Genomic DNA, 12,241 nt, shown 5'->3' with positions numbered 1-12,241 from the left:
CAATGGCTCTGTCCCTCATAAACTCCTTGGTGTTGCTTCTAAAGGCTCCTCCTACCGGGGCAGGAGTCCACCTTGTGGATTCACCAGCAGTTCCTCACTCTTCCTGTAACAGACTGTCTATTTTCATATTGCCCATATGTTTTCTTATGCTCTTTATCTGTGTCTGAAGTATTCTTTTCCACCTTGCCTGATGACATCATCTTGTTCATTCTTCAAAGCTCAGATCAAATGTCACCCCAACTGTGAAATCCAGTGACACTTTTCTCTTATTACCACATATAATAATGGAATCATGCCTATTTTTTGATAGCTCTCTGTCTCTTCTGTTAAATTTCCCATTAAGAGTAGTGTCATATCCTGTTTATCTGAGTGTTCTGAGAATCTGGTTGAGTGCTTGGTACATAGTCAGTGCTCAGTAAATCTTTAGGAAAAGAAACAATGAAGAATCAAATATTGATAAACACTGAATCTTTTATTGGTTTTAATTTTGTTTTTTTTTTTTAAGATTCAAGAGTTAGCTCCTACTTTGTATACATACACTGTTCAATCGATGGATACTTCATGTGACAATTTTTTTCATACTCTGTCATCTTTTAAAGGATTCAAAACACATCTCCTCTCAACTTTTTTTCTTTCCAGATGGTTCTAATCTTTCTGATTCATTTTCATATACTGCATCCTGTTGATAATTTTACTTGTTTTCTCTGGAGCTTTGCAGTTATTTTATCTTTTATAAAATGAGGACAGGTTAGGCAGCCTGAGAGGAATCCAAGATTACAAGAATGGAACACTTGTGGTTTGTACAAGGATGCAGCAATGCTTCTGTCTTATTACGATATCTTCTTGCCCCCAAAGGCCAAAGGCCAAAGGGGAATGGTTACAATGTCTCTAGAAACTCCTGATCAAGTTCCAATGATCACTCAGAGCCCAGTGCCCTTTGAGTGTAGATGAATTTTTCCCCCTAAATTTCCTTATTCTCGTTCATGTGAAAATGTGCCGCTACCTCTTGACCTCCACTTAGTTCCTCCTGATGCCTTTAGGAAGCATATCACAGGAGTGTTCTCTTCCCCATATGAAAAAATTCTACATTATCTGCAAACTTGGATATTTCACTAGATATTCCCTCTTCTGCCTCATTAGTTAAACTTTTAAATAAGAGTGATCAAGAAACTAATATCATAGTGATACTACTATTAACATTTCATCACAGAACGCTCATTTATTTTGATCTTTTCATTCCTGGATCTATGCCAATTCTTTAGTTATGAAGAAAATTAATTAATTCTGTGATGTTTTCAGGAAAAAAATCACTTAGTATATAATTTAGTCAAAGGCTTTTTGGAATAGAAATAATTGCATCTCTTAATTCTCTCTCTCTCTATTTTTTTTTTTTAACCGAGTTCAGTTTGTTCTTTCAGAAACAGTACAAGAATCAGGTAGCTGGGCCAAGCTGGAGGGAGAGTAGCTCTAGCTACCATGGGTAGTCAGAAATATATTGATCAGTAGAAAGACCAGAAAAAAGAACAAAGAGAGGAAAAGGCAAAGCAGCAAGGCCTAGAATTTGTAGAGAAGAGAGAAGGGGAGTGAGTTTGGCCAAGAGACAAATAAGGTAGACCAAAGTCTGAGGAAAACAAATGCCTGTGGGACCAAGGCTGATAGAAATGGACAAACAGCCAAAAGGATAGGAAGTAGATCCTGGTGGGGCAGAGGGAGGTTTCTTGGATAGTGGTTATTTTTAAGAGGTAGGACCTTGTTTTTTCTTTAGGGTTTGCATCTTGCTTAAGTGCATGAATTTCTAAGGTTGACTTCTGAAAGTATAAGATTTCTGAAGTATGTTTTTTCCCTACCGATACAGTGCTACTATATTTCGGATTTGCTCCAGTCACTGTTCAATGACCCCATCTTTTATTATCCAGCCAACAACTGCTTACTAGGTACCTATAATTTTTGTGTTCTTAGAGAAAACAACAAGATGGTGAGAATAGAGTTCCTCCTGCTCTTAAAGATATCACATTTAACAGAGGTGATCAGACAACCACAAAAGTTGAATGTAAGATGGACAAGAAAAGGTGCTATAAGAAAGGCGGAAACAAAACATTCTTATGCTGGTGTCTCTCTGCTCAGAAAGTACTTTGCACCATTACCAATTTCCAGTTGTAAAAATATGGCTACCTTTCCAAACCAGCTCGAACACCACCTGTTCTATGAAGTCTTCTCTGATCATTCCCATTCATAACCTTTTGTTTAGACTTTTCTTATGACATGGTATGTATTCAGAGAATTATAAGGATTCTAACTCCCGATATTAACATGATGACTGTTCATTCTAGATTTTTCTGTACGGTCTCAATTTTTATGTAATTGCATTTCTTTTTTTAATGGAATGAATTTAGTATTGTATGATTCAATATTTAGACCTTGTCATTTGTTAGGTCACGTGCTCTGACCCTGATTTTTGGTTTGGACAATGTAGTCATTATGGCATCGAGACAGAGTGTGTGTTTACCTGAAATGGCTGGTGTAACAGCTATTATGGTTGGCATCCATACTGACTGATTAAGAAAAGTCTATTTTGACCAGTTGGAGCCCATGCCGTATAAATTGTTACCTGTTTTGAATATCACTCTAGTGTCGGGCATTCATGAAAATGTAGATTGGGTTCAGAAGAGTAGAAACTTGCACACTAGGTTAGGGAACAAGGGCTTTGAAGGGCACTGTGGTACCATCGGTGGTTTTATACATGTCTGTCTGGGTAAAATGATTCACTGGTCCACAAATTCAGGAAATCCTTTTATTAGTGTAGCCATTATTTTGCATTTATGTTCGTTTATCTAGTCAGTTATTCAACAAATACTTATTGAATACCTAGCTATGCAGCAGGGATTGCTAACTATTCACCCAAATTCATTTCTTATTTCTGGGCATAGCTATGCATTTCTTCACCATCCTTGCAATTAGTGACCACATATGTGACTAGACTCTAACATGATATGACTAGAATGGAGAGGGCCCCTTAGTGACCTTGAAAACTATGTGTTTAATAAGGCAAAGTGCCCATCATCCTGGGTTGTGACTAACCATGTTGGTCAGTGCACCCTGCACGACCATTTCATCAATGGAAGTCTGAGTAAAAATTAAACTATTTAGCCATTAACTGTTTGAATCTATTTATTACTGTAGCCTATTTATAATAAACTAGGATAAGCTAAGTTATACTGTGGTTTTAAAAGAAAACTCAGTGGTTTTCTTTTATTTATTTCTTATTCATCCTATTTGACTATTATGGTTGTCAGAAGGATCTTCTCCCATATTATCTCATTTTATTACCTTCTCTCTAGGGTCAAGGCTAATGGAGCAACCACTGTCCAGATCATTTGTAGTCACCCTGATGTGGGGAGAGAGTCTTGGAGAGTGGGTTTTTTTTTTTTTTATCATCTATTAAACAAGTAGCCAGAGATTCACAAACATCACTCTGACCCACAACTCATTGGTCACACTTGGTCACACGGCCCCAGTCAAGACCAGCAAGTGCAACCTTGCTGTGTTCCTGGAAGCTAGACAGCCAAAAGGATTCAGAGTCTCAGTAACTGATCTGAAATAACCTACCATGTGTCAGCTAGATGCTATGTGAGACATTGGCATTTAAAGATAAATATGACATGGTCCCAATTTTATAATTTCACAATATATTTTCTTCCAAACTTATGGGTGAATACCATCTGTATTTGATGATTTTCTGTAATATTTTTGAAATAGATAGTACATGTATTATTATTCATTTATCCTATTAATGGCCTTTATTAAGTATCCATTTGCTACATGTGCCTATGCTAGGAGATGTGTGGAATATGACAATAAAATTAACACTGATCCTGCCCTCAAAGAACTCAGAATAGGAAATGATTCCTTCCCTTACCTCCATGCTATATCCAATAAACATCTCCTTGATTATTTTCTCAATAAAACTAGGGTAGAGCTTGGCTCTTATGTGGGAGTCGAGTGTCAGGCTGGAAGAATGGCTACTCTACTGCCCAAGGCTCAGGGAGAGACCCCCTGATGATCTTATACCATTTAGTTCTTGGGCCCATGGCTCATCCGAGGTCCTGTGAGCCACAGTCTACATGTGACTGGGGCTGCCACCAGTATACATGTGAAACAGAAGGCAGGGACATGGACTCAAATCAGTGTCCTCTGCTCTAACTCATTTTTCTTCAGGTGTCCAGGCCCTGTTTATTTTTGGAGACTTTATTCGACTTACAGGTATCTTTGAAAAGTAATAGAGTATAGTAGTTTTCACACTGTGTTCTGCAGTGCCCAAGGACTAGGAAGAGGAGACGAACAGCCCAAGCGGGAAGCCGCAGGCCGCTTGTCTCAGTTCCAACCAGAGCAGCTTCTCTTTTATGTATTGCAATTATATGAATGATTCTATTATTAGAAAGGTTTAATTTCTTTAAAAAGATTAAACGATCGAATGACTTGCTATTTTAAAACATTTCCAGGAGCCCAAGAGAATTAATAAAGCCACCTCCCTAACAAATCACGGACCATGGAGTCTGGAAGGAACTCAGAATCAGCCCGTTTCTCTGGAGAGAGCAGCTTTGGTCTGTGGTTCACTATGTCATTCAGAAATTGCACAAGATCTCATTGAATAGATACTATACTCCTTAGGCCCCGCGCTCTGCAAAGAAAGTGTTTAGCTCTGTAGTGCCTTGCACGCAGTAGATTATCAAACAGTGTCTGTTGAATGAACAAGGGAATCAGCATTAGCCTTCCGTGTAATGGGTGGGAAAAACAAAGCTCAGAGTGGCGAAAATGTTGGTCCAAGGACACACAGTAGAAACGAAGGCAAAGTTGCGAGAACAATTATGGATTGGACTGGATTATGTCATATGTTGACTCCTAAACAGCAATAAAAATGTCCAAACTCAGCCTCTCACTTTCTTTTGTTCTGCCTCTATAGCCATACTAATGACAACACGGAGACAGTCCAAGTTTCTACTCAAATGATCAATGGCCTTGCCTGTCTGCTATTTCTGTTAGCGTGTGATGTGAACAAAACCCGTCTCTTTTGTCCTCCAGGGTTTAAAATGTCTCTCCCCTTCCCGGCTCCCGCATGAGGGCAGCGCATGCTCAGAGGAACCTGCCCCGCAGTGGTACCCGGGGGCGGTGCTGACCAGAGGACAGGGGAGGCAGTTTAAGGACAAGCTGCGCTAGGGTTACGTTGTTCCAGTTTCTCCTTCCTTTGTGTGTTCCCCGTTTTTGCATTACCGACGATGTTATTTATGGGATGCCAGTATGTTTCTTTTTATAATTAAAAGGAGGAAAAATTCCAGTCTTGTATAACAAGAGTGATGACTCAATAGGACTGTTCAGTGCCAAATGACTTCCTGTAATTTCCTCTGTAACAGTGTTTCTTTCAGAAGCAGGGTTTTCAGCACATGGTGAGACTGCACCTCAGGATGCCACCTGTCCAACACAGCCCTGGGCGTCTGACACATCCATAGTTATAAACTTGGGCCTGCTGACTCCAACCTGACCACATCTTGCTGATCTATGAGCATAGGGAGAGGAATAATTAGTAGAGATATGGAATTTTGGGTCGAATCTTCTTTCAGGTAATATAAATATTAGGTTTTTCTGGCATTGTAACATATCAGAGGAAAACTATTTTTAATAATGTAATTTTTACTAATGAAACGTACCTGTTTTAACTCCTTTCTATTAAAGGGAAGAAAACTGAGACCCAAATCAATTTTGAAAATATTTATTGACCATCTACTATGTGTAAAGAATTACTTAGCTTCTCTGGCCTAAATGACTTTTCTTTCAGGTGCCACAACTTATTGGTGACAGATAAAATTAAAAACTAAATGTCCTCACTCCCTTGCAATTCTTCATTTCACCATTCAAATCTAAAATTTGGATTATTATCATAATTATTTTGCTGGTCTGGAAATTCTAGACTGGTATGTGAGTGTGCGTGTGTGTGTTTCTTTTAACCGTGTGCGTGGAGCCAGGAGAGCACATAGCAATCCAAGCTGATAACAGGAAATGTTGAAGGCAGGGTGTCAGAGTTAGAAAAAACGCTCCCTTTGGATTCAAACAGACGTAGTTATGAATCTCGATCTTCCCACTCAGGATGTGACCATGGCTCAGTTTCATAATTATTTTGAGCCACACTTTCTTCATATGCAAATGCATAGTGAGATGTTTAATGCTTACCTTAAAAGAATATATGCGGAATTAATATATGAATGACGCATTTTATTTTCTGATGCTTTGACATCTTGGGGCCTCTATTCCCAGGGGTAGCCAATTCCCGCCACCTTTTGTATGTAAACCAACCCAGAGGCCAGAGCCCAACCACCTCTTTAATTGGGCTCTCACATTCTGGGCCACTAAAGCTCTGTCCTCATCACTCTAGGCCCAGGTACCAGACAAATAGGGACAGCCCCTAAGTTCCAGAACCAGCTGAAAGTATTTAAACTAGTCGATCCTGAACATGACTGTCCATTTTTTCCTGTGGAAACCACACTACATGCTCTTGCCCACATTTTCCCCTCCTTCCCTCTGCCTCCTGAACTTGGTTCTTCTTCTGTGGTCTCCATGGATGGCATGTTCCCATCAACCTGTCATCTCTTGTTCTGTCAGCGTCACCTGAATAATAAACCAATGTCAAAAAGCACAGTGTGCTCGACACAGCCCCTCACACATAAAGGTTATTGAATAATTCCTTCACATAATGTCACGTAATGGCTTGCTATGTGGGGAGTCACAGCTATGAACAACACCTAGTTCCTTCTCTCAAGAAACCTAATTACGAGTATGAAAGATAGCAATCAGAATTGGGGATGGGTTGTGGTCATTTTCCACAGCAGATGGAGCCGTAGGAAGACCTCAGAGGCATTAGATGACCTTTTTGAGGATACATGGCATGATGAAGCAAAGGACTCAAATTTAGGCTCTTTTGACCCCAGGATGTAGTTTTTAGTAGGACCCAGGGCTTCTTAGAGTGAGTGAGACTTTGGAGCTGGAAGACACAGAGCATGCCTAGTTGTCCCTGAAATTGTCCCTGTCGGCCACTCTACATTACTCTAGGGGTTTGTTCATGTGTTACTTAAGATGAACTATTCATTTCTTCTTTGTCCTCTATTCTACATTCCATATTCATTTATTTTCAATAAACATTTTCAGATTCCTTATTTTTTTTTCCCCTAAAGCTTACAAATAAATTTTTCTGTCTTGCTTTTCTTGCTACATTTACATAAAAGCCACACTGAAAAATTTATAACAGTAATGGAGGTCCTGGGGAAAACAAAATGCGCCAAGGAAAAATGTTGCCTTAACCCTTTACCGAGGAGCAGAGCCAGGCTTGTGGGCGAAGGAGTGGGGCGTTACGTGAGAGAAACACACACTGGAGATACTCATTTTCCTATTAAATGTTAACGATGGAATCACTTTGGGAATCCTCATGACTTTATTCATCAAATCATATAGACAATATCATGAAAATAAAAGTACATTCAATTGCTAAAATTTGAAGCAGTCCTATAAATTCTATGGAAGTTTGCTATTTGAAAATACTAAATGAGTAGAGTGCGGCACAGAGCAAAATATAACTTCATGAAGAATCTGAATAGAAAGATTTTATAAGGATTACAATTTGACTACTTTGAAACAGAATGTACGTAAAATAAAAGACAAGATCATTCTTCCTGTCAGCCAATGGACATTTAATGAGCATCTACTATGGGTGGGTCCCTCAGGACACAGAGAATTCAATGCATTTCTTGCCCCTAAGGAATAAGCAGCCTACTAGTTCATTAATAAAAAATTGGTACTAATAAACCAAGTAAGTTAAGTTAGTAAAAATAGGTTTTTATTCTATAATGTTGCATAAACATGAAAATACTTGAGCATATGAGAATTAATTTCTGAATGCCTGGAAGTAAAAAAAAAATTATTAATTTATGGTATGTTCATAAAGGTTTCTAATTTTAGGTTGAGTATTCTTTGTGACTAAGACCCAGAACATTCAGAGAGAGACACAATTCAAGAATTTATACCATGATGGAATTGCCAGTAAATCCACATTATGAAAACTGGACTCAATTAGACTTTGCTGACAGCCCTGACATTGGCTCTGTCCAGGGACACAAGCAATCTCTGCCATCTGGTTGCTTCAAGCATTTCTTTCTTTGGGCAAATGGAACAGATAGATGTGAAGACTTTGAAACCCCTGAATGAAATATGAAATAATGGCTTTTAGTTCCTCAGGCAAAAATAATCACAGCTAATGTTAAAAAAAATTACCAGTGTTTAGGACTTTCCAGAAGTTGTCCAATCTTTCGTTTTGTACTCTTTGCCCCTTCCCATCCAACCCCCAAACCTTTGACTCTGTGTTCTTCTGCATAAACTGATGAATTATTTGACCTCACTAGAGATTAAGAAAGTTACCTAAAAGTGTGCTTTGTGTCTGTTGAATGCTGTCCTTTCTCCTCCATTATTTAGATCCATTCTGATTCTACCCAGAAGCCTAGACTGGGAGTAGCTTCATCAACTACAGGGTGTGCTAAGGGGAGGCCAGCCGTGTACCTGACGAGACAATGATTATATGAGGGGTGCTAAAACACTCCTGGAAATAGGACCAGGTGGATAAATGGTATCTAGCAGAATACCTTTCTGGGATAGTATGGCGCATGTTTGGAGGGAAGATGGTTAAGGTGTTGGGATGAGCATAGGCAAACAGTACCGTCAGTTGACACAAACCTCTAGGAAGAATGAATTCACTCGACGACAGGACTTTTCTTTTGCTTTCTGGGTTATGCACATTTGGAACCAGAGCTGATTTGCTCTGGATAATAGAAGAAAGGTTGAGTGATGCTCTCTTTGGTTTTACTTCTCCACACTCCCCAGTACAGCATTCAGATTCTCCTCTGTGTAAATGCTGACAGATATTCCAAAATAGTAATCCCCATCATTCAATCTATCCTTGACCATAAATGGAATATTTGGAACAAGTTAGTATTTCAATGTCCTCAAATCACATAGGTTTGACCTCAATCATGGCAGCAGCAGCAGCAATAGTAGTAGTAGTAGTAGTAGTAGTAGTAGTAGTAGTAGTAGTAGTAGCAGCAGCACTAATAGTAGTAATAGCAGTAGTAACAGTAGTAGTAGTAGTAGTAGTAACTATTTTCGTTTGTTCTCTTCCTTGTTCTCATATAAGGAGATTTGGAGCAAGGATTCTGGACTCAAAATGCCTGAGTTTAAATTCCAGCTCTGTCATTTACTGGCTGTATAAACTTAGTCAAGTTACTTAACCTCTATGTACCTCAGTTTCCTCACCTTTAAAGTAGAGATAATAAAAATATGTACTTCATAAAGTTAATATAGCACATGTAGGGTGTTTGAAATGTTCCTGGCATATAATATGACTACATTGCTTTATTTGTTATTATTATTTTATATATTCCTAACAATATTCCTGAAAGAGATGTATTATTCCATTACATGGTTAAGAAACCAAGACTCATGATTCAAGATCACATTGCTAGTCAGTGCCTGAGCTGGGATTTGAACCAAGGTTGGACTGATACCAAAGACTCTCTGACGCTACATCGCCTGTCAGTGTCGTATAGTCCTCCAATGCAGCAGCTCTGGGTTGGGACTGCCTGGGTTCAAATAAAAGCTCTACCTCTTTTAACTGTGTGACCTTGGGTGAGTTATTTCCCCTCTTTGCACCTTACTTATCTTATCTGTAAAATGGAATTATAGTAGTAGTTTCTATCTCAGAGGGTTAAATAGTGAATATATATAAGGTACCTTGCATAGTACCTTGCACATAGTAAAGACTCAATACACTATTAACGCCAAAGCCATTTGTAAATTAGGAGCTTTTTGTGTGCAGGGTACTAATGCCTGTGCCTTTTGTTTACCCTGTATCTTTTAAGTAAACACACCTTCATTAGTACACATTAGTTGAGAGCATGTAAAGCCTGGGGTTGGGTATCCTGTGCCGCCTTAGCTTTCTCTCCCTCCGAATCCGTTCAGAGTTCCACTGGGCACATTGTGAGCCACTCCTCCTTTTTCTGTCCAGTTTGCCAATCCACAGTGAGCTCTATTTCTTGGTGTTATGAGCTGACTTTTGTCCCCTCCAAATTTATATATTAAAGCCCTAACTCCTAGTACCTCAGAATGTGACTATATTCGGAGACAGGGCCTTTAATGAGTCAATTAAGAATTAAGTTAAAATGAGGCAGTTAGGTAGGACACTAATTCAACATGACTTATGTCCTTATAAGAAGAGGGAGAGATACCAGGAATACTCATACACAGAAGGATTACCAGATGAGGACAAAGTAGTGAGAGGGCAGCCACCTACAAACCAAGGAGGGAGGCCTCAGAGGAAAACCACCCTGCCAGCACCTCGATCTTGAACGTCCAGCCTCCAAGTCTGTGAGAAAACAAATCTCTGTTATGCCACCCATAAAAGAAATTTGTTTGAATGAATGGATGGACTTGGCTTCATGTATTTGCTCTAACATCCCTGCAACCTCATGTACCCATTTAGCCATTCTTCCCTGCTCAATGTCAGCCTTTTCCAGACCATATTCAGAAGCGCAGCATGAATGTGAGCAGAGATTCTCCCTCCCCACCTCTGACCCTTTTCTTGCTTGATCCCAGGAGCCACAACAGGTGGGTCTTCTTCCTTCCTCCCAGCCTCCCTGTGGGTAGGGACTTGGGTATCGGGTACCATTTTCTGATTCTTCTTTCCATAGCTATAGTAGCAATACAAGAAGAGATTAATACTGAAAACAATTATGGTCAGCCCCTAGTCATATATAATTTAAAATAAATACGATAAAACTTTGTTAAGAGATCTAACAAAGTCCTGATTTTTCCATGGTCATTGCTTCAGTGCTTTGAAAAAAAAAAAAAAAAAACAAATAGTAAATTCTTTCTTATCCTCATGTAACCTCCAATTTATTTCGTTTCCTGACACTGCCAGTATCCTGAGCACATGGGAATTCTGTGCACTAGCAATAAGATGTGTAATAAGAGCACTCCCAGCACTTCCATGGTCTCCTAGCTCTGGCACACGTGACCTACCTCCTTGACCTCTTTCCTACCTCGGCCCCGTAATATGTGTTGACCTCCAGCACTCGAACCTCCAGATCTCTTGCCTCCTGAATCCAGCCTCAGTCCTCCTTTCTAGCTTGCTACCAAAATTCAGCCCCTCTTCCTCACCCCTACTTGATGGCCAAGCCCAGGGGAATAGGGACCAGCTCTTTCAGTCGTTCACCATAAGATTCTGCTTCTACATGCACCACTTTCCATTTTGTTCTGTAGAATCTTTGAACTGGTTTAACACTCGTAAGATGGTGTGATATAGGAGGAAGCAAGAGCTTTGGAGTTTGACACAGGTTTGAATGCTGGCTCCTCCTTTGCCACTGTGACCTTGGGAAACATATTAGTTTCCTGTGGCTTCTGTAACAAATTACTACAAACTCAGTGACTTAAAACAAAAGGAATGTATTCTCTCATATTTCTAGGGGCTAAAGTTTGAAATCAATGTGTTGGCAGAGCCTCACTCCCTACAGAGGCTCTGGCTGCCTAGCGATTCTTAGCTTGTAGTCACATCACTTCGGCTTTTGGCTCTGTAGTCACATTGCCTCTTCCTCTTCTCCATGTTTCTCCTCTGTATATATCCAATTTTTATGGATACATGTAAGGCCTACTAGGATAATCCAAAATAAATTCTTTTCAAGATCCTTAGTTTAAACTCATCTTTTGCCATATAAGATAATATTCACTCTTTGGCCATGTAAGGTAATATTCACAGATTCTGGGTTTAGGACACAGATGTATCTTTCTGGGAGCCACCATTTAATTTACTTCTAGCAAGTTACAGTGCTTCACTTTTCTTATGTACAGAACAGGAATGATAATGACTACCTCACAGACTCAAAGTAAGGGTTAAATAAAGAGTTTAGTAAGTGGAAGCTAATGAATGAATCAAGAAACTATTAATGAATCAAGAACAACCATATCTCCAGAATCCCCATGTGCTCAGGATACTGGCAGTGTCAGGAAGCGAAATAAATTGGAGGTTACATGAGGATAAGAAAGAATTAGCTATTTGTTTTTTTATTTTTTTTTTCAAAGCACTGAAGCAATGACCATGGAAAAATCAGGACTTTGTTAGATCTCTTAACAAAGTTTTATCGTATTTATTTTAAAT

Source organism: Rousettus aegyptiacus, unplaced genomic scaffold, assembly GCF_014176215.1.
Source record: "Rousettus aegyptiacus isolate mRouAeg1 unplaced genomic scaffold, mRouAeg1.p scaffold_m13_p_17, whole genome shotgun sequence".
Classification (NCBI taxonomy): domain Eukaryota; kingdom Metazoa; phylum Chordata; class Mammalia; order Chiroptera; family Pteropodidae; genus Rousettus; species Rousettus aegyptiacus.
Note: the sequence above shows the minus strand (reverse complement) of the source record.